This window comes from Arvicanthis niloticus, chromosome X (assembly GCF_011762505.2).
Source record: "Arvicanthis niloticus isolate mArvNil1 chromosome X, mArvNil1.pat.X, whole genome shotgun sequence".
Taxonomy (NCBI): domain Eukaryota; kingdom Metazoa; phylum Chordata; class Mammalia; order Rodentia; family Muridae; genus Arvicanthis; species Arvicanthis niloticus.
The window spans coordinates 3184143-3207367 of NC_047679.1; positions in this window are offsets into that span (position 1 = coordinate 3184143).

Below are 23225 nucleotides of genomic sequence, written 5' to 3' on the forward strand. Positions count from 1 at the left end.
CTACAGCGAGGCTTTATTCTTGTATCAGCTGAAGCGGAAGACTCCAAGCCCGGGAAAGGCACTGTTTATATGCACCCTAGAGTGGCATGTTCACTTCTGATTGGCTGTTCACTCATCACCCCATATTACGCCCCAGGATGGGCAGTGACTTGGCGTGCTTTCGCCTCTTGCACCTGCGCAGTTTAGTTGTTTATTTGTGGGAGCACCGGATGTCAGCACCATCTTGTAATGGTGAATGTTGTCACTGCTCACCACGGCTCCCTACACCAAAGGCAAGTAAAGAATTTAAATAGTGTTGAGCCTCATTTGAGCTGGTTTGTAGTAATCGACTATTTTCTTTTGAAGATTTAGGAACTAATTACAATGATACCATGATTCACTTATAAGTATTTTGGGGTTACAGATACTCCTATTTTCAACCTAAGAGTTGAATTTCAAATGAACCTAACCTCACTTCTCCAGAGTAGATTCCTTTTTTCCTTCTGAAGACCCCCAAACTCGGGAGACCCTTACTCAAGTCTTGGGAAGTCACGGCCACCCAAAAACTCTTGTACCTAGATGCAATCAGCAGAGGCTTTATTAGGGAGAGTTGGCCAGCCAAAGGTCAATTCATTTGCCCACGCAGGAGCTGAATTGATAATGACTGGCTGGCCGAGGGGGTCTTTTTAAAGGGGAAAACCACAAACCAGGGGAGTGAGGAGGTGGTGAGGGATAGCTAAGGAAATATAACATAAAAATAGTGGAGAATTCCAGAGGAAGCCAACCTAAGTGAGTCAGAGTCATGTGGAAAACACTTTGTATACTCATTCTTCTCAAAAATGTGGTCTTGCCATGTCACTTGTTCAACTATTTTTCAGTTGCTGCCCTGTCACTTGCTCAACTATTTTTCAGTTGCTGCCCTGTCACTTGCTCAACTATTTCTCAGTTGTTGCCCTGTCATCATGGTTACTAGTTTCTCAGCCCCACCTAGATGACTTGCATTCCTCTCTTCCAGTTCTTGAAACTGGCCAGTTCACATTTTTAGCTTGCTTCAGAGAAAATTTTCTATGTCCTTTAAAGAAAAGCCTAAAGAAAAGCCTGTGTATGTTTTATAAAATTATTTTTATAAATTTTCACTTTATACTTCCTTTCTCCCTTCCTTTCTTCCTCTCTTCCTTGCTTCCTTTATTCCTTCCTTCCATCCTTTCTTTCTCCCTTTCTCACTCCTCTTTCTTTCTTTCTTTCTTTCTTTCTTTCTTTCTTTCTTTCTTTCTTTCTTTCTTTGTTATTTTTGAGACAGGATGTCATATAGCACAGGCTGCCTTCCAGCTCACTATGTAGCAGAGGATAAATTCCCAAATGCTAGACTTATAAGCAAGCACCACTATGTTAGTCTTCCATGGCAGATTTTGATTACAGGTCACATATTAGTTTCTATTGCTGACATTAAAATACCATAGATTTACCATCATTTATTAGTTTGAAGACTTGTAGGTAAAAAGTTTAGATACAGATGGTCTTTCATTGACTGAGCGTGGGGTCCTCGGTGAGGTTCCCAATGGAGGAGATAGGGAAAGGACTGAAGGAGCTGAAGGGGTTTACAACCCCATAGCAAGAATAATAATAATATCAACCAACCAGATCCCCCAGAGCTCCGAGGGACTAAACCACCAAACAAGGAGTACACATGGAGGACCCATGGCTCCAGCTGTATATATAGCAAAGGATGTCCTTGTCCTCCATCAAGGGAGGAGAGGCCCTTGGTCCTGTGAAAGCTAGATGTCCTAGTGCAGGGGAATTCATGGTTGGGGAGGTGGGAGAGGATGGGTGGGGGAACACCATCATAGAAACAGGGAAGAGGGGATGGGATAGGGGATTTCTGGAAGGAGGACCAAGAAAGTGGATAACATTTGAATTGTAAATAAAGAAAATATCCAATTAAAAATGAAAAAAAAAAAAAAAAAAAACAACAAAACCCAGAAGATGGTCCTTTTGCCATCAAAATACTCCAAACTCAAGGTTTGGCAGAAATATTTGGAAAGAATCCACATTGAGCTTCTTTGAGAGAGATCATTGGCCAGATTCTGATTCTTTTGATTATTGTTAATTCCTTGCTGATTTTCAGGTGTGGGCCGAGTGTTACTTCCAGTGATTGGCTGCATTATCTCTTGGGTGTTTCCTGACCTGTACCTAGCAACGCCAGATCAAGCCCCTTCCATGCTACAGAGCTCTCTAACTTCTGCTATTGTCCCTGTGTTCCACTTCTAGCTGGGAAATGTAACAGACATTTACTGACTTTTCTATCAAAAGTTAATTGAAATAAAATAATTTCATCTTTAAAGAAATTTATAAAGATACCTAATGTGGAAAAAAAATCCTTTCCACATTCAGCAATTTTCTGAGATCAATGTACAAGCTCAGTGCCTCCCTCTGCTTAGACTTGCATTCTGTTCTCTCAAGTTCTCCTTTGCTCATGAACTGTGTTCAGTTTAAGTTAGCCAACCATGCAAGATTGTAAGGCTAAAGCTCTGACCACTTAGAGTAAACTCCAGAATCTCTTTCCATTTGTAGTAAAAACTCTGGGGTCACTGAGAGGTGTGCTTACCTGGATGATTTGACATGACTACATATCCTTCTGCAGGAGCAACTTTGCTGAGATACCCAGACCCTTTTCTAATGTGGCACAGTGAGCTCCCTACTTAAAGGGTTTCAGGGACGTAAATCCATTTAGATGTGGAATTTTCTCCTCATCTTAAGGTTCGTGGCTTTAATGATGTTTGCAAAGTTCCTTTGCCATAGGATATAGCATGTTTATGTATCTAAGGTTAGTGTTAGGTGTCTATGGAAAGTTATTTTAATCTTATCATAGGCCAAATGAGAATTAGATTGCTCAAGGTTAATCATGAACTTAAGACAATTTATAAGTTTAGACAGCAACATTTTTTGAATTACTACTTAACATCTATTGTAAAACACGGTACTTGATAGAGCCTTCTGGGTTAGTAGTTAAATACAGAGATTACGAGCTTTGGAGATGAAGAGATAAGCCCAGATATCATTCAAACATGGGTCATTTACTCAGGGGCTATGAAGTGAAGACAGAAAAACTTCTGAGTTTCAGTCCCAGAAGATGACCTAGACTCCAACAGGGTAGCAAACCATCTATCTGGTAATGATATGCATCCTTTCCTGGGTTCCTTGGTGGCCTTGTGAAGAGTAAAACAAAAACAATAATTATTTATCAGCACAAAGAAACACAAAAGAGTTTTCTCTCTTTTTATTTTTCATTCTTTTTTCTCTTCCTTTTCTTTTCTTCTTCTTTGTAGTATAAGGGATTAGACCCAGGGCTTATCTATAACTGTACATACCCAGGGATTGTACATGAGCTATGTGTACAATCTGCAAAGAAGACTTAAAATGAGTTCAAATATTCTCTAATACAACCTTACTTTCCCTGATCATTCATTTCGTAAAATGTTTAAAAATTCAATAATTATTAGCCACAAAAATTTATACTAATTAATGTAGGGCATTTTTCAACAAATATTAAGATTCCAAATAGTGAAATAGCTTTTTGAATAAGGTCACAGGAAGACCTTTAGTGGAGAGAAAATAAGATTTTTTTTTGTTAGACTAGAGATATAGTTTAATGGTCCAGTACTTGTCAAGCATGGGTGAGACTCTGCCTTGGATCTTCACAAAAAAATATTTTTTGTTATTGTTATTCAATTTACACAAAAGAACAAATATGGGAAAGAGACATTAAATTGTGTATTTTTAATTTAAAATTTCTAATTTTAATATATATATATTTATTATTGATGTATATATGCCTGTGTATCTGTACCTGTGTGTATGATTTTGTGTTTTGTATGTGTGTGCATATATATATATATATATATATATATATATATATATATATATAGCCTAAAAGAGGATATTGGATCTCCTGGAGCTGGAGTATAGGCAATTCTGAGAAACTCAACATGGATGCTGGGAACTAAATTCTTACAAAGGAATTTTAATCTGGCAAATTGTCTGTTCTAACAAGGGATCATATCCAAAGACCTAGGTCTATATGATCTGGCAAGAATGCAGACATGCCCTGGATTACAGTATGATCTGGCTGGGATACAGATATGCCTTTAGTACACACCTTTAATCCCTTACAATGAAGGTAAGGTTAGCTTGTAGAAGGAAGCAGCCATGTTAGAAAGTGACATCTAATTGAGGAGCAGACAAAGTGATGAATCAGAGAAAGATTTTACAGAATGAGTCAGAGATAGGATATGCCCAACTCAAGTGAAAGCAGCACAGGAAAGGGAGGCTACTTAAGAACCATGAGAGAGCAAAAAGGTGGTGGTGGTGGTGGTGGTGGTGGTGGTGGTGGTGGTGGTGGTAGTGTGTGTGTGTTTGTGTGTGTGTGTGTGTGTGTGTGTGTGTGTGTGTGTGTGTGTGACAGTTTTGCTAGAACAGTTTTTTATAGAGATGGTGAGAGAGAGAACAAGCTATAAACAGGTAAAGACAGAATGAGGCAAAGAATGAGATTGGAGCCAGAAGATTAGAACAGATTGCCAAAGTAAGTATGAGGCCAAACCAAGCAGTTCAGTCAGAAGTCAAAAGAAGCTGGATTGAACAAATCAATTTGGAAGTTTAGATTGTACAGAGGCTACAATCCTCCAGATCTCAGCCTAGGGATCGTTAGAACAGAGAGAAACTCTCTGGGCTCAGCCCATGCCATATATTCACACAGCTTGGATATGTCTCTCATCTCATCCTCAGAGGAAATAAAATCAACATTTACAAATTCTGATCCTCTGGAAGAACAGCAAGTGCTCTAAATTGCTGATTTATATTTTTGGCTCCTAAAAAAGAAAACATTCTAATTTTGATACAGACTGGAGAGATGCTGTAATTCTTTTTGAGACAGACCCTGGTCAATTTAAAACTGATAAATTTTTGTTATCTCTTTGAGCCCTTTTTGTAAGAAATCAGATGGGAGATATTTTGTTTCAAGAAATGACAATTTTAGAAGTACCTGGGATGTAAAATAGTGGTAAAGGAGGCATGGGAAAGTAGGCAAATGGTCCTAAAACCTAGAGGCTGAAAAAAAGAAATTGAGAGTTGGTAGGGGCTGAGCCATAGGTAAATATGATATTATCTTCAACCATGTGCCTGATTGGCCTTTTCCCTTAGATAAACTAGACCATTCTTACTGCTTACTGCTAATAGGTGGGGTCTGTCTCTCCACATAGTTGAGGGAATTCTTCTAGGGAAAAGGAAAACCTGACTCCTCTGTCTTTTTGACCCCAGTACACTGCACTTAGGACAAACATACTCCAATAGACTTCAAAGTTGCCATACAATGGCCTTCTAGGACACTGGACAAAATTAGATTCTCAGATACTCAGACAAAAGAGTCTAATATTTTTTTCTGCCAGGGCTCATGGCCACATTATTCCAATGGGAGAGACTCTGTATTCTTTGTTTGCACAAATAAATGGAGTGGTAAGTTGTCATGACAACAGGAGCAAAGGGCTGCAGAGTAGAAGATCATCTACATATTGGATTAGGCAGCTGAGGGACAAGTCAAGAGAAAGAAGGTCAATGCCCAGTGTCTGATCAAACAGAGAAAGAAGCAAAAGAAAGGGGGGGGTGGCATTAAAAATTCTGGCCAGTTCACTAGTTTGCTAGGAGTCTTAGCTAGGTTCACTCTCATAGATTCCTACGATTTTCCATTGCCTTAAGTTTCTGGCATGTCCCAGAGATGCTCTTCACACCTGCCCTCATTCCAGTTGTCTCACCAAGTACTTTTTTTCTTCTGTCCTCCCCTCACTTGATCCTTCTTATTCTCATCCCTCCCAATCCCATCCAGTCCCCTCCCTACATCTACACACGATTTCTATTCAATTTACCCTTCTCAGTGAGATTCACATGTCCCAGGTTGAGTCCTCCTTATTACTTACCTACTTTGGATTTGTAGACTGTAGCATACTTACCCTTTATTGGACACCAATCCTGCCACAAAACCTTTAACCACAATTTCTTTTGTCTACAAGATACACAGGAGTAAAGATTGGGGAGAAATTGGAGGGAAATGGCTAACCAGTGACTGGTCTATCTTGAGACTCATGTCATTGCAGGAAGCCCACCCCTGAACACTGTTAATGATATTCTGCTATACGTGCAGACAGGAGCCTAGCATAAATGTCATCAGAGAAGCTTTGCCCAGAAACTGATACAAACAGATATAGAGACCCACAAGTAAACATTAGGCAGAGCTTGGGGAATCCTGTAGAAGATAGAAAGTATTAGAGGAGATAGAGGGGCAAAGACACCACAAAACAAACCCTATAGAATTAATAAGCCCAAGCCCACAGGGGCTCACAGAGATTGAAGTGCCAACTAGGCAGCATGGATAGGACTAACTTAGGCCCTCTGGTCATATGTAACAGTTGTGCAGCTTGGTCTTCTTGTAGAAATCCTAACAGTGGGAGCAGGGCTATGTCTGACTTTCTTACCTGCTTTTGGATCACTTTCCTCCTACTGAGCTGCTTCTCAATAAGAGAAGATGTGTCTAGTTTTTAATTACAGCTTGATATGTCAAGGATGGTTGATACCTATCGGGCCTAACACAAGGTCTAATCTCCATTCCACCTTCACCCTTCAGTCACATACACAGTAGGGCATGATGAACAGGCCCTAGAGAGATTTACATACTAATAAGGTACCTGAAGGCCAGAGGGTAGAGCCCATTAAACATTCCTCCCCAGGCCCTCCCCTCTTTCCCGCTCCCTATTTAACTCAGGTCCACCCTGGGTTTTGTGGGGTATGCATCCATATCCATCCACCATTCACCATGTCAATAAACTGGTATTGGAAACCCAAGGACTTCCTTGTGTTTTGGGGCCGTGCCACCATGAGAAACTGTGAAGAACCGTGTGGAGGCCTTTAGTTAATGAGCAGCAGGGCCCAACTTCTAGCTGGAGGAACCCAGAGCCTTCCCAGCCGACTACCCACAACATGGCAGGAGAAACCCTGGGTTCCCTAGCCCTATTTTTTCTTATAGATACCCATGGAAGGTATGTTAGTTAAGGTTTTATTGCTGTGAAGATACATTACATTGTGACCAAGGCAAATTTTATAAAGAACAACATTTAATTGGGGGTGGCTCATAGTTTCAGAGGTTTAATATGTTATCATCAGGGTGGAAAAAGTGTTAATGTCCAGGCAGATGGTGCTAGAGAAGGAACTGAGTGTTCTATATCTTAATTGGAAGGCACCCAGGAGAGACTTTCCTCTGTAGATAGCCAGGAAGAAGGTCTTTTCCTAACTGAGCAGAGTCTAAGCATAGGACTTCATAGCCCACCCCCAGAGTGATGCATGTTCTTCAAGAAGGCCATACCTACTCCAACAAGGCCATACCATCTACTAGGGCCACTTTTCATGTGCCAAGCATATTCTGAAGAGAAAGTGAGAAAGAGTGGGTGGGGGATTGAGGGAAAGAACTGGGAGGAGAGAGGGAAAACTGCAGTCATGATATAAGTAAATAAATAAGTTAATTATTAAAAGAAAAAAGAGGAAACATTATAATAAAAAGAGAAGAGTATCTTGGAATCCACAAAAGAGGCTTTATAAAAGCTGAAATAATGTTCTAATGTCAGGTTCTTCCTGGGTGAAGACAAATAAGTTATCTTCATGTATCCCCTTTATATATGGGTATAAGAAACAATAAATAAAGCATCCTTACAGTCTAGAATGATAAGGTGAGATCTTGAGGAAGATCTCTGAGAAAGCAGAGTATAAGCGTAAGTACCACCTAATGGATAGGCAGAACTATTGCATTAATTATCCTGAGGTCCTGGATCAAGCCATAAGAACCATCAAGTTTGAGAATGATCAGGACTGGGGTGTTATAGGGAAAGTGATTGGCCTAAAAAATACCTTTGCTAAGAAGACATTGTATGATTGGTTTTAGGATTTATGTTGTAAGATAGAGTATTGATACGAACATGATTAAGAAGTAGGGTCCAAGAGTAAAATATTAATGGGGTGATGATGACAGGATACTAAAGTAGAGGAGGTGTCCTGCACTTCTGGGTCAGTGAAGGAATATGAAAGAAAATAAGGTGAAGTTTTAGTATAATCCTGTGTCAAAGGAAGCTCTTCAGAGGAAAAGTCCTGAGAGTTGGATGAAAAGAAAAGGAGAAGTTTAACGAAGATATCTCTACCCAGAAAGAAGAAAGGGCAGCTGGATTTAATTTAAAATAAAAAAAGAAATGAGTGAGAAGGTGGTCCCAGAGGGAAGAGAGAAGCAGGCAGTAGCCCTGGGATTGTGAGGAAATGGGCCCTTGGACAAACTTTTGATCCAAAAGGTGTCCTCAAGTAGTTCAAGTTAATCAATAGAATGCCCAAATCACAAGGGGGAGGTGTCCTCAACCAAATTATTACACCAAAAAGGATAAGAGATTGTGTGGTATACTGTGCTCATCAAACCCACCAGAAAACACTACTGCATAGGTAGAAACAGTTTATTGGGAACAAACTTCTGGGTTATGTCATGGGAGCAGAGAGTAACAGGTCAGTGAAAGAAGTAGGCAGATTTTATAAACTGGTCAGCAGGGTAGTGTTTGAGCTGGCATCAGCTGTCTAGGTTAATTGCAAACTAGATGCACTTTAGTGGGTTTTGTATTTTTTTTTTTTTTTTTTTTTTGCTTTTTGTTTGTGGAAGGTCTTCATTGGATATTCATTAAGTTTCCTGGGAAGAAATGGCATCAGTGGTACCCTGGCTACCATCTTAGTTTACTGTCACCAGCACTGCCATTTAAGACCCTGTTTTGGGACCTAATAGTGAATAAACTATTTCCAGCATACGTTACTATTATTTATCTTGTAGAATAACTTATAGTATAAACAACTAATGGAATGCTTTCTTTGTCACAGCAACAACACCACCACAAAAGGTAACTAAAACAGACAAAAAAAAGCATACTGTGTGCCAAAATTTATTTCACTACTTAATGAGTTAGCCAACAGGGTAGATCAAAAAGGGAAATAAAAGACTGTTAATAGTCAGTCTATGGAGAGGAAAGTGAGGACGTTCTGCTTAGAAGTCTTTCAACCAGTAAATCTAATATAATGGGGGTTAATTATCTGCTGTCTGGGCAAGGTTATAAACAGATTTGATAATATCTTTCAATTTATCTGCTGTTTCTTTCTATCTGTTACTGACACTCAAAACCAAAAGCATGGTAATGGTAGATCATTCTCAAATCTGTTCAAAAAAATAACTATATTATGTTTTCTGTAAGATTTACCTATGAACATACAGAAAACCTGTAGTTCAACAATATAGTAGTAGTTTGAATGAGAATGGATCTTATAGTTTCACATATTTGAGTGCTTAGTCATCAAGGAGTGAAAACACTTTGAAAGGATTAGAAAAATCAAGAGGTGTGGTCACCTAGGTTCTTAGGGGTTATGAGACAGCTCTTGAAGTATTCTATAACAGTGACAAGTCACCAGTTTTCTTGTTTAGGCAAGCTATGAAGACTCCACTCAATGGATTCTATCCAGTATCCAGATTAGAAACAGTAGGTTTAACACACAGGAAGTTTTTTCTAAAAGGTTTCAAGCAAAGCCACAGTCACACAAGGCTTTTGACTAGATGGAACAACTGGTTAAATGAAGGTTAGCGGAGCCAGAGGTTCTTCTTAAGCCCAGGTAACCACTGAGGATTATATGCTCAACTTTCCCTGATAAGACAAAGGTACACACACACACACACACACACACACACACACACACACACAAGATATGCTGATTTTAACAATTCAAATAATCCCATTTTCAATTAGACTGAAATCTAACTATATAAGATTTTGGGGGGACTATTTATCACCAATGATTTCCTTCCTGTTACAAAAATTAGTGCCCAGATATGAGCCTTCAGACTGTAGCTCAACTTAACTGTAATGACTATCTCCAGTGAAGAGGCATGAATCCTCTATTGTTTTAGCCTAAAAATCCTGAACCTTCTTTTTTGCACTGATTAGCTAATCACATCAGATTGTAAAGTTAAGCCCCCACAAATAGGATGAAAATCAGTCATAACCTATTTCAGGGATAACAGACCATAGCTATGTTTGCCTCAGTGTGTTTATGCCCATTTGGATCATTGGTGCACACATTTTACAAAAAAAAAAAAAAAAAAAAAAAAAAAAAAAAAAAATTGCATTGCTTGTGTGACTTTCACTTTGTGTGTCCCTTTGTGCAAACCTGAGATCATTTATTATTTGTTTATAACAGCAGTCTCAGCAAAGTAGTATACTGAGTGTCAGGAATAAGTAAAAGAGCAGTTATCTATCTACAAAAAGCTCATTCATAATTCCCTTCTATGAGGGATATTGGAATGCGAGTCTCAAAGCTATCACTGGGTCTTGAACTGAGAGGAAGGTGAGACTTCCCTTTAAAGCCTGGAGAGAGCTTCATTAGAAGTGAAAAGGAGAGAGGGAGATTGGAAAGAGAGAGAGACAGAGGGAGAAGGCAATGGAGATAGAGAAACAAAAAGACTTGCACAGGGAGAGAGACAGAGAGAGAGAGAGAGAGAGAGAGAGAGAGAGAGAGAGAGAGAGAGAGAGAGAGAGAGAGACAGAGAGAGAGACAGAGAGAGAGACACAGAGAGAGACAGAGAGACAGAGAGACACACAGAGAGGAATAGCACTTCTATGACAATGATGGTGAAAGGAGTCCAAAGAGCCTCTTCAGAAAGCAGTCTTCATCTTCATATTAGAGCTCCAAGAAGTTTCCCCGAGGAGTCAAACCAATTCCTGGAACAAAGGCAAGTTCTGACATTTTATAACTTTTTCAGGTTAGTGGGAAATTTCCTATTGTGATATTAGTTCAATATAGCATATATGAAAAAGAACCTACAGGAGCCAGATATTATACTTTTGAGAGTTGCCAATTCACATTGCAGACTGCCTCTTTATTCTCTGTCTCAGGGAGAGCTGTAAGTAGGTATAGCCTCATTCAGGCTATGAGATCAGTTCTAAAGGTTCAGATCTAAAGGTACAGGACTGTGTTTGAACACTGAAAATTCCATGAACTTTTGAAAAGAAAGGAGACAAACTGTACTAGAAGTTTATCCATTCATGTTAAACAGCAGCAAAGGTCACAAAGGGTGAAGGTATAATGGTGAAAGCCATTTCAAATGTAGTTAGGGGCCAGGAAATATGTGTCCAACTGGACAGAAAGTCAGTAATCTGAAATTGTTAAGGTGTAGACAGCAAATTTCATGTCAGAAACCAGGGTCGCAGGACTAAGAGGACAAGGTCCACCATTGTGATGATGAAGACTACAAGAATGATTGAATTTTTGTAAGGGGAGGGAAAAATAATGAAATATATTATGATGGTTTGAATAAGAATGTCTTCTATAGGCTCAGATATTTGAATATGTAGAGTGAAAAATTATAAAGACCATTTTATGAAATATGTGTACATTTCTTTGCCCTTAGACCTTGGCAGAAAAGTGCAGATTCCAGAACGAGGAACTGAAAATAAGATTTCAGGCTTTCACTTCCCCGGGGCACATTCTGGGTGGAGGACATTATTCCCTGAATCAAGCCTCAGGCAGTAGGCCCACCGATGTGTGGAAAAGGTCCAAGACAGGAAGGCATTCCTGACCACAGATAAAAGATGCAAGCCACCTAGGTGGGGCTATAGCAGGAAGAAGTAAAGATAGTTAATCTAAAATAGTTGGTAAATGACAGGGTGGGACACAGTGACATGGTAAATCATTCAGGGTGGGTTTCTCTGGAATGTTTCACTATTCTTATGTTATGTATCCTTGACAACCTCTCACCCCCCCTTTCTACTCCCCTGGTTTGTGGTTTTTCCCTTTAAAACCCTCCACAGCCTGGATGTTGTGGTTGAACCCCACTCCTGCACGAGTGCGTGGTAAGACCGCTGGCTGCAAGGTTTCTTCCCTAATAAAGCCTCTATTGATTGCATCCAGGTACGGTTTCTTGTGATCTTTGGGTGGCCGTGAATTCCTGAGATTTGAGGAAGGGTCTCCCGAGTATGGGGGTCTTCAAATACTTGGTCTCTATTTGTGGTATTATTTGGGGTATGTCTTAGAATTTTTGTTACTGGGATGAGACCACGACCATGACATAAAGAAAAACATTTAATTAAGGTTGGCTTACAGTTTCAGAGGTTTAGTCCATTATCATCATGGAAGGAAGCATGGCAGCAGGCAGGCAAACATGCTGCTGGGGAAAGAGCTGAAAGTTCTACATCTTTATCCAAAGACAGCAAGGAGAATTTGTGCCACACTGGGCATGGCTTGACCATATGAGACCTCAAAGTCCACCTCCACAGTGACTCACTTCCTCCAGCAAGGCCACATCTACTCCAATAAGGCAACACCTTCTAGTAGTGCCACTTCTTATAGGCCAAACACATGAGTCTATGGGGGCCATTCCTATTCAAACCACCACAGTGTAGTACAGCTTAGCTTGAGAAAATGTATCACTAGGGGTAGGCTTCAAGTTGACAAGCCTTATGCCACTTGTAGTTCCTGCTTTGTTCAAGATGTGAGCTTGCAGCATTCTGTTCCTTGCTGCCATGCCTCCTTTCCACGATGGACTTGCCATTTTGTAGTTATAAGCTAAAACAAACTGTTTCTTCTACCGGTGCCTTGCTCAAGGTATTTCACAGCAACAGAAAAGTCACTAATAAGGATACCAAAGATTCTGAAGAAAACTGATTTCAAACAGAGTAATTTTCCTTTAGTTTTCAATAACATGTATTCATTTTGATTTGGTTACACAGGAATTATATGCTCATTATAGATCATTTGGGAAATAAAGAAAAAGATTACATTCATACACATAAGCAAAACTCGTGAAGAAATTTGAAATCTAGAAATCACATAATAACTGTTAAAATTTTGGTACATTTCCTTGAGGAATATGTAAATATAAATATATACATATAAATATAAACATTTACACATTAATACATTTAGAAAATCATGAGTACTGCATCCCACAGAATTCCTTTCTTTTATGCATTCATTTATTTCAAGGGACACTGCAGAGATAATACTTTCCTTAGCAGCAACTTCATCTCTGTGAAGTTTCCTTTAACACAGTGGTTTTCATCTTTCCTAATGCTGCAACCTTTAATACAGTTCCTCTCAACCATAAAATTATCTTTTATGTTTACTGCACAACTGACATTTTTCTACGGTTATTGATTGTTTGTTTGTTTGTTTTGTTTTTCTTTCTTTCTTTTTTTTTTTTTTTTGGTTTTTTCGAGACAGGGTTTCTCTGTGTGGTCCTGGCTGTCCTGAAACTCACTCTGTAGACTAGGCTGGCCTCGAACTCAGAAATCCACCTGCCTCTGCCTCCCAAGTGCTGGGATTAAAGGCGTGCGCCACCACCGCCCGGCTTCTACGGTTATTGAAAGGTATAGAAAACTTATGAAAAATATAGAAATTTTATATGACCCCCTACACCTGAGCAAAAAAAAAAAAAAAAAAAAAAAAAATGCAGGCTAGCTGGTTCAGTAGTTCCACCAAGAAAGCAGAACTAAATGTGAGATTTTAGCTCTTCACTGCCCTGGGATACATTCTACATTCCAGGAGGGGTAAATTATCCCTGAGTCAGAGGACACTTGCTGGATTAACATTCAGGAGAGGAAGAGAGAGGCTGATTAACATTCCTCAGACCTCAGGGAAGAGAACCCACCTGGTGGGTTTGGGTGGGTAAGGCCCAAAGCAGGATGCTTGGGCAAGGTTACATTCTTGTGAAAGTTGAGTGTACAAGATGTTTCCACATGACTCTGGCTGAATTACGGGTTGGGACTTTTTGGGACTTTATTCTTTTATGTTTTGTTTTCTTGGTACCCCTCACCCCCACCCCCCCCACCCCGGTTTGTGGTTTCTCCTATATAAGACCGTTCCTAACCAGGCTGTCTTGTCAATTCCTCTGCTCCTGCATGAGTTATGAGTAGATCATCAGCTGGTTGATCCCGGAATATACCTCTTGCTGATTGCATCTAGATCAGTGTCTTCTGAATTATTGGGTGGTTGTGACAACTTGAGACTTGAGTAAGGGACTCATCTCTCAGGTATCTTTCATTATAAATTGTAATATAAATATCTTATAAGCAGGATATCTGATATACAACCCATGTGAAAAGGCTAATTGACCCCAAAGGTGTTCATTAACTTACAAGTTGAAAACTTTCACTTTAACATCATGCAATCTTACTGGCCACAGTGGGGAGAAGTTATCTCGTGCAACTCTTATCCTCTGCTGATGGTAGGCAAGTGTTAAATTTTTAATTAATATTCATTTTTTAACTAACACAAAAAATTATTGTGTATAGTACCAGGTCATGTTTTAGAACTTGTAAACACTGTATCATGCTTAAATTAAGTTAAATGTAAGTATCTTCTCAAAGATATCATTTCTTCACTGGAGAACACTGAGAATTCTTTTTTTCCAGTGCTTTTGAAATGTGCAGTACATTATTGGTACCTGTATTACTCTACTGTGCAATAGCATACCAGAATCAATTTTTTACTCCTATATCATTGTAATTTGATAACTGTTTACCAGCCTTTGTCCTCCTAATCCCTCTACTCTTGTGAATCCTGGGTAACAGTCATTCAACTCATGTTCATTCTTAAAGCTGAATAACATTCCTGTGTGTGTGTGTGTAAATCATATTTGGTTTATTTACCCATTGATGCATACTTGTTTTTTTAAGAAAAAATATTTTTTACTGTTTGTTTCCTTACTTATTTGTCTGTTTTATTTATTTGCTGACTTGTTCATTTATTTATTTTTATATGTTGTATGAGTGTGGGTGCCACAGCTGACATGTGGTACATGTGAAGAGTGAAAAATAAAAAAAATCATATATATAGATATAGATATAGATATAGATATAGATATAGATATAGATAGATAAATATAGATAGATATAGATTTTTCTTTAGGTTTTTCTTTAAAGGACATAGAAAACTTCTCTTTGCAATGAGCCAAGAATGTAGGTTGGCCGGTTCCAGAACCGGCTGCCTACAAGGAAAAAGATGTAAGTCATTTAGGTAACAACCACAATGACACAATGACCTGGCAGGGCTCTGCCCAGAACAAGTGAGAAATAGTTAATCAGAAATAGTTGAGTAAAAGACAGCGTGGGGCACAGTGACATAGTAAACCTACATTTTTGAGAAGAATGAGTATACAGAGTGTTTTTCACATGATCTTAAATTGTTTAGGGTGGGTTCCTCTGGAATGTTCTGCTATTTTTGTGTTACGTATCCTTGACAACTCCTCAACCCCCTCCTCACTCCCCTGGTTTGTGATTTTCCCCTTTAAATAGTTCCTCACCCAGCCTGCCAATTTGTCAAACTCTACTCCTGCATGAATGAGCAGTTTGACCATTGGGCCAACTCTCCCTAATAAACCTCTGCTGATTGCATCCAGGTACGGTGTCTTGTGAGTTTGTGGGTGGCTGTGACTTCCCGAGACTTGAGTGAGGGTCTCCCGAGTGTGGGTGTCTTCACATGGAGGTCAGAGGACAATTGTTAGACAGATTCCTTAGCTGGCTCTGTCTCTCCCAAAAAGTTAGCCACACTCCCAGGTAGTTCCTCCCTTGAGACAAAGAAGAAGTTAACTGTTAGAGCATAGTGTCTGTTGAGCAGAATATAAAGAAGCCTGACCCTTCTGCTGCCCAGGATCAAGGCAACTATGAATTATGGTCCACCCAGCACAAGCTTCCATGCTAGTATCCACATGGGCCAGTTGAGGCTAAATCACATGGTTTGAAGCCTTCCCACCCTTTCTGAAAACTTGTTAGAGTCAGAAATTCTCTTTGTTTATATATTTGAAGGTTTGCTTTCAGGTATTTTGTCATGCTATGCATGATGACTTTCTCTCCTAATGTAGCTCCTATCTGGTCTTGAAGGTCTCCTCTTCTATTTCAGGAGGGCCTGAATGTTCATCTCTCCTACCTTCAAGTCTCTACTACATTGTCTCTGGTATGAGAGTACATGTCTCTTAATTATTCTCCTGTTTCAATAATGACTCATCTCTGACCCTTGAGACAATAGTCACAAAGTTCTCTCTTCTACTAAAATCAATTTTGAAAAGTAAGTCCATGCTAGCTCCTTTTCTGAACCTGCTGTTCTCTCCATTGTAACAACTCTTGGGAGTCACTTCTCTCTTTTGTGGGTAAGGTCCAGGGATCAAAATGATGTCCTCAGGTTTGTGCAAGCACCTTTATCTTCTGAACCATCTCACCAGCCTAGGATTGTTTGTACCTCTTGGATATTGTGAATAATGCTACTATGAACATAGTTGTACAGATATTTCTTCAAAATTTTGATTTTAATTCCTTTGTGTATATATCCAGACAGAGGATTATAAGATCATATGGTAATTTTATGTTGAAGCTTTTAAATAACTGTCAGCCTTACTATTTAAAAAGTGTCATATTTTTATTTAATTTTTGTACATGTACATTGTGTGTGTGTATGCATGTGCGTGCATGTGTCTGCATGTGCCTGTGCATGCCTGTCTGTCTGTCTACCATAGCACACACATAGAAGTCAGAGAGCAACCATTGGGAATTGGTTCTGTCCTCTCTCTTCTTATCATATGGGTCCCAAGTCCCAAGGATCAGATTCAGACCATCAGGCCTGGTGACAATTGCTTTTACCTATTGCACCATTGAGCTGGGTCCCACTATTTTCTAGAGTACCAATGTTCATTGCCTATAATGTTCATCATCTACAAGTCAAATGTAGACTGTTAATCTTACACCTAAGATTTTCATCGATATGATCTTCAAGTGACCCCAGAAAATGTCACTTTCAGAGTTGCTTGAGGTGGACAATGCAGGCATATGTATGGGCTAAAACTTGAGGGAAAAAATATGAGGTTAAATGTGTTAATCTAGAATGAATCTCATAAAAATCTAAAGCTTAAATGTTTGCCTGAATACCCAATTAGCCCATTTTGATATGGCAAAGGATTTCATGTCTGGATATAACTATGTTCAGCCAATGCCCCAAACCCCGATTGTTGGTATCAGGCTCTGAACCCAGTCCATCACATCTAGGCGACCCCCACATCCTTGCCAAGGCAACAGCCATACACTCCCAGAATCCACCTGGCTACCTCACCTTTACCTGGGAGATACTATGTCACCGCCCATATGAAACAAGCAGGACCCCTGACTCGCTCTCTTATCCTTCCACCTTCTTCTCCCCACCTTTGCCCTATCTCCTGAATAAACCTCCTCCCCCTTGGAACTGTGTAGTCTGGAGTGGTCTGTTCTGAACTGCGGTCAGACTTCAAACAACTAACACTGGTGCACTGGCCAAGTTCGAATATTTTGGGAACCACTGTGCTGCTAGCTGCTGCAGCTGCTAGCTGCTGTAACCAGGCAGGACCTACGCCATGTGGCCCGCCTCCATAGCTGCCACCATCGCCTCTATGCCACGTGTACTCCATTGCTGCTACCTGCCATCACTGACTATGTGAATTTCCACCACTGCTGCAGACTAACTGTGCCTGCGGCCCACCTCGTGGGTTAGGCAGCCAGACAGGCCTACACAGACCTCGTGCTACTATTTTCCTGATACCAGACTGCATAAGCCTGCAAACACATACCAGCATATTGATTGGTAAGGAGATTCCAATTGGCGGGAGGGACCCTAGACACCCTGATAAGGCCTGGCCATCCTTCCCTGGGCTGAGAGGTGTTGGCATTTGTCTGCCCTGGTTCCTATGACTGGCCTCCTAGCTGAACTACTACTTAGGACATTGGCTGCTGGGTGACTTCCACCCCTTGAAAGCAGTTTACAGTCTCCCTCCCTACTCTGAGCTCTTGCAACTGCCAGAAATCCTGGTACCAGGTTAAACTGCTTTCAGGGAACACCAGGAGTTCATTGAGGCCCCTAGGTAATCTCGTGATGATCTGATTATCTAGGCTGTTGCCCGATTTCTTACTGCCTTTCTATTGGGACCCCAATAAGATAGCTTGGTAAGCCCCCCCCCCCCCCCCACTGGTCACCGAATGGGTGCTACATTGTCTTTGGCCGCACCCCCAGACACCCCACTGGGTTGTCTCCTTAAAAACCTCAGATCTCTAAAATTAACTCCTGATTTGAGGCCTTCCAAATTGATACATCTCTGCAATAAAGTTTGGATGTGGTATCCTCTAGATAATGGTTTAAAATGGCCACCTAATGGCACGCTAGACCCGGTCATTTTAAAGGGTCCTCATACATAAATACAGCAGTCTGGTAAATGGAACGAGGTTCCCTATATCCAATCATTCATCTACCTCTGCTCTAATCCCTCCATGTGTTCTGCCTGTTCCCCACCACAGGTCCTTTTAGCAATGGAACCTACTCAACCCCCATTAGATGACAGAACACCCTTAGATCCAGCTGACAAGCCCCCTTCCATCATAGACCTGTTTCCATGCTGCCGAAAACTCAAACTGCTGCCTCTGTTTCTTCTCACCAAGATACCTCAGAGTCTACTAACTCAACCTCTTCAGACCCCTCCCCTCCTTCTGTGCCAGCTGCAGGCCATGCTAATTGCTGTGTGTTGGCTCTGAGCTTTACCCCTCCTATAACCCGTTCTAAGGCCACAGCCAAACCTCTAATTCCTTCTCCTCCAGGGACACCTAAACCAGCATCTGTCCTTCCCCTGAGGGAAGTAGCTGGAGTAGATGGCCTTGTCAGAGTACATGTTCCTTTCTCAATAAGTGAACTTTCTCAAATAGAGAGCAGACTAGGTTCCTATACCTCTAACTCCTCCGCCTTTATTAAAGAGTTCCAGTACATCACTCAGTCTTATAGTTTGACTTTCCATGATGTCCATATGATTCTCACTAACAATTTACTTCCTGATGAACGCAGGTGAGTTTGGTAAGAGGCAAAAATGCATGCAGATCAGATTCATCAGACAGACAGAACATATCCTATCAGATCTGAGGCAGTTCCTGACCAGGATCCTCGATGGGATTATAATTCCACAGGTGGTATCTTAGCTAGAGATAGATTTATAACATGCCTTTGGGCAGGCCTAAGAAAGGCAGCCTTAAAAACTTTGAGAAACTCTAAGAGGTTGTTCAGGACAAACAGTAAAACCCATCTCAGTTTTTAGAATGCTTTACAAAGGCTTTATTGCAGTATACTAATCTGGACCCTGAAAACCCAGAAGGTAAGCAACTTCTGATGACCTACTTTTTTTTCCCAGAGCTACCCTGACATAAAACCTAAACTTAGGCGATTGGAGAGGTGGCCCCTAACTCCACAGGCAGAAGTCTTGGCACTGGCCTTCAAGGTGCACCATGAGAGAGATGAGAAAGCCTGAAAACAAAAATACCACATGCTGGCAAAGGCTATGTGGCCAGCCTCAGCTGCTACACCAGGCTCCTATAAATGTGTTCAACATGGTCATTGGGCAAAAGCTTGCCTCAACCCCAACAAGCCAAGGGGACCATGCCCCAGGTGCCATCAGAAGGGACATTGTGGTGTTGATTGTCCTCATGTCACTCAGAACAGAGGGACATCACTCTCAGAAAACCCTTCAGTTGACCTTCTAGGATTGGCTATGGAGGACTGACGGGGCCCGAGCTCTTTCGACCTGACCACGCCTATCACTAGCAGGGAGCCCCGGGTAGATATTATGGTATGTGGAAAGCCCATCTCCTTCCTCTTGGACACTGGGGCCACTTGCTTGGTCCTGACAGAGTTTTGGGGACTCACCTCACCTTTGCATTTTCCTATTGTCGGGGTAGGAGGACAACCTTACCTTCCTCACCAGACTCCCCCACTTGGTTGCATTTTTAGGGGTGTACCTCTCACCCATTCCTTTTTGGTAGTACCTATATGTTCTGAACCCTTATTAGGAAGGGATATTTTAGCTAAGTTGGGAGCCTCTATTTCCTTTGCTCCCCCAATTTGCCTAAACCCAAGCTCACCAGCAGTTCCTCTGCTCCTTCTTCTAACCAGTCAACCTACTAACACTAACATGTTATTTCCTTTACCAGCTTCTCAGGTGGACCTCTGAGTTTGGGATGTCCAGAACCCCTCTGTTGCTAAACATCATTCTCCTGTTGTCATCCAGTTACTGGACTCTACCAGGTACATCACCCAAGTTCAATACCCTCTCTCTCTCTCTCCAGAGCCTCAAGGGACTTAAGCCTATCATTTCTGACCTCTTAAGAAAAAAAAAAAAAAAAAACTCCTTCGCCCTACCTCTTCCCCCTTTAACACCCCTATACTGGCACTTAAGAAACCTAATGGTACCTATCACCTGGTTCAAGACCTCAGAGGCATTAATTCTGCAGTGGTTCCCCTCCATCCTGTTGTGGCTAATCCTTATACACTTCTTTCTACTATCCCCTCAGGGACTTCTATTTTTCAGTCTTAGATCTCAAGGATGCATTCTTCTCTATTCCTCTAGATGCCCGATCACAAGACATATTTGCCTTTACCTGGACAGATCCTGACACCCACCTTTCTACCCAACTTACCTAGACTGTTCTACCTCAGGGATTCCGGGACAGCCCATACCTATTTGGCTAGGCTCTGGCTTCTGACTTGTTCTCTTTATCTCTCCCTAGATCTAAGATTGTACTTTACATAGATGATGTCCTTCTCTGTAGCCCCTCTCTAGAGATTAGCCAAGCTGACACAGCTGCTCTTCTAAACTTCCTTTCCAGTCGGGGCTACAGGATCTTACCTTCTAAAGTCCAACTGTCTACTTCTCAGGTAACCTACTTGGGACTAACAATTACCCCCACCCACAAGGCTATTACCTTAGATAGAAAGAATCTGATTCAGTCTCTAACTGTTCCTTCTACAAAGGCAGAGATTTTATCATTCCTAGGAATGGCTAGCTTTTTGCCTTCCTGGGTTCCTTCCTTTTCTCTGCTTCCTTGCCCCTTATATGAAGCAGCATTAGGCCCCACCCATGAACCTCTTCTCAAACCTGTTACTAAGCCCTTTCAAAGGCTCCAACAGGCTCTCCTTAAGGCCCCAGCCTTACCTCTCCCTGACCTGACTCATCCTTTTTCCCTCTATGTAACCGAAAAGGAGGGATTTGCCCTTGGAGTCTTAGGTCACCAACTGGGACAATCTTTTACACCTGTACATACTTATCAAAAAGACTAGATCTAACCATCCAGGTATGGGCACCTTGTATTTGTACCTTAGCAGCTGCAGAACTCCTTATTCGAGAGTCAAAGAAACTAACCTTGGGATCGACCATAACTGTCCTCTCTTCTCACAACCTGTCATAGCTCCTAATTTATAAAGGCTTACAGACCCTACCTCCTTCCAGGGTTCTTTCTCTTCAGGTAGCTCTAATAGAAGACTCCACCCTTATCTTTCAATCATGCCCACCTCTTAATATTTCCAATTTGCTTCCTCAACCTAATACTAACTACTCCCTATCCCACTCCTGCGCTGAAACTTTAGAGGAACAACTAACTCATCTTTCACACATACAGGAGGGCACATTGCATCAAGCCATCTATACCTGGTATACAGATGGAAGCTCCTTTTTACATGAAGGATCCAGGAAAGCTGGCTATGCCATAGTGTCAGACACCAAGGTAGTGGAGGCACAGGCCATTCCTGCTCATACCACCAACCAACAAGCTGAACTAATAGTCCTTCCCCCGTGCCTTCCAGCTGGCACAGGGACAATCCCTCAACATCTACACAGATTCCAAATATGCTTTCCATATCCTCCTGTCCCACGCTGTTATCTAGAAGAAGCACAGGTTACTTACCACAAAAGGAGGATCAGTAACTAATGCAAACCAAATTATGGCCATAGTAAAGGCCTCCTATCTCCCCACAGCTATTGGGATTGTCCACTGCAGATCCCACTGGACAGATGACTCTATTGTTTCCAAGGGAAACAACTGAGCTGATGAGGCAGCTAAAGTTGTGGCCCTTAGGGGTCTAGACTCATCTCACCCTCCCCAGGACATTCTTACACTGCAACCCACATCCCCACCTACACCCCCTGACATTCATCAAACTCTGTCCTATCTTCACCAACTCTTTCATCCTAAAAGCCAAACATTGTCTTATTTTGTTAAGACTCACCTACAGCCTACTCCTGAAGACTTAAGTTTCTTAAAATCTATCATTGCTTCTTTCGGAATCTGTCAGATGTCAGATCCTAACTCCAGGTATAGTAGCACCCCTTTTCCTACCCACCAGGCTAGAGGTTCCCTTCCTGGAACTGACTGGCAACTTGACTTTACCCACATGCCCGCTGTCAAACATGTCAAGTACCTCCTGGTTTTGGTGGACACCTTCTCAGGCTGGGTAGAAGCTTTTCCCACAACTAACAAAAGGGCTCAGACAGTCTCTGATCTCTTCCCCGGAGAGAACATCCCCCAATTTGGTGTCCCAGCCTCCCTCCAGTCAGACAATGGTCCTGAATTTACTTCCCAGGTTTCTCAAATTCTACCTAAGGCCCTAGACATCCCCTAGCATTTTCACATTCCCTACCACCTTCAATCTTCAGGGAAGGTAGAAAGAACTAACTGCTCTTTAAAAACCACCCTTGTTAAGCTGTCACAGGAACTTCATCTTGACTGGGTAAAACTTTTACCTCTGGCTCTTTTCAGGCTACGAGCTCTCCCCAAGTGGCCTCTCCTCATCTCACCCTTTGAACTCATGTATGGATGTCCAGTCCTAACTCCTGGTCTTTCACCTAAATGCTCTCCCATCCCAGACCATCTACTCACCCCATTACTTTGCCACCTCCGTTCTCTCTTATAGAACTTTTCTGACCACCATCTACCTCAACCATACACTGTTTCCTGTCCTCTGACTGTCAACATTGGAGACCAAGTCCTTCTCTCCCCTCCAGATCATGGGCCCTCACCCCTCTCTCCCAAATGGCAGGGCCCTTTTAAGGTAATTCTTGTGACCCCCTACTGCTGCCAAACTTGAGGGATTCCCTCATTGGGTCCACTTGTCTCACCTCAAGCCTTTTACCCTCCCACCTAAAATTGACTCTTCATACCCCTCGACCCTAACAGGACCGTGCTCTATTAAGCTCCAGAGGACTTCAAAATCACCTACCTTGTCCTCAATCCCAGAACATGAGACTCTACTCCGGCAGCCAAGTTTGACCTCACTGGACTAGACATGGGTTCCTTGCCCTCCCCTACTGCTTG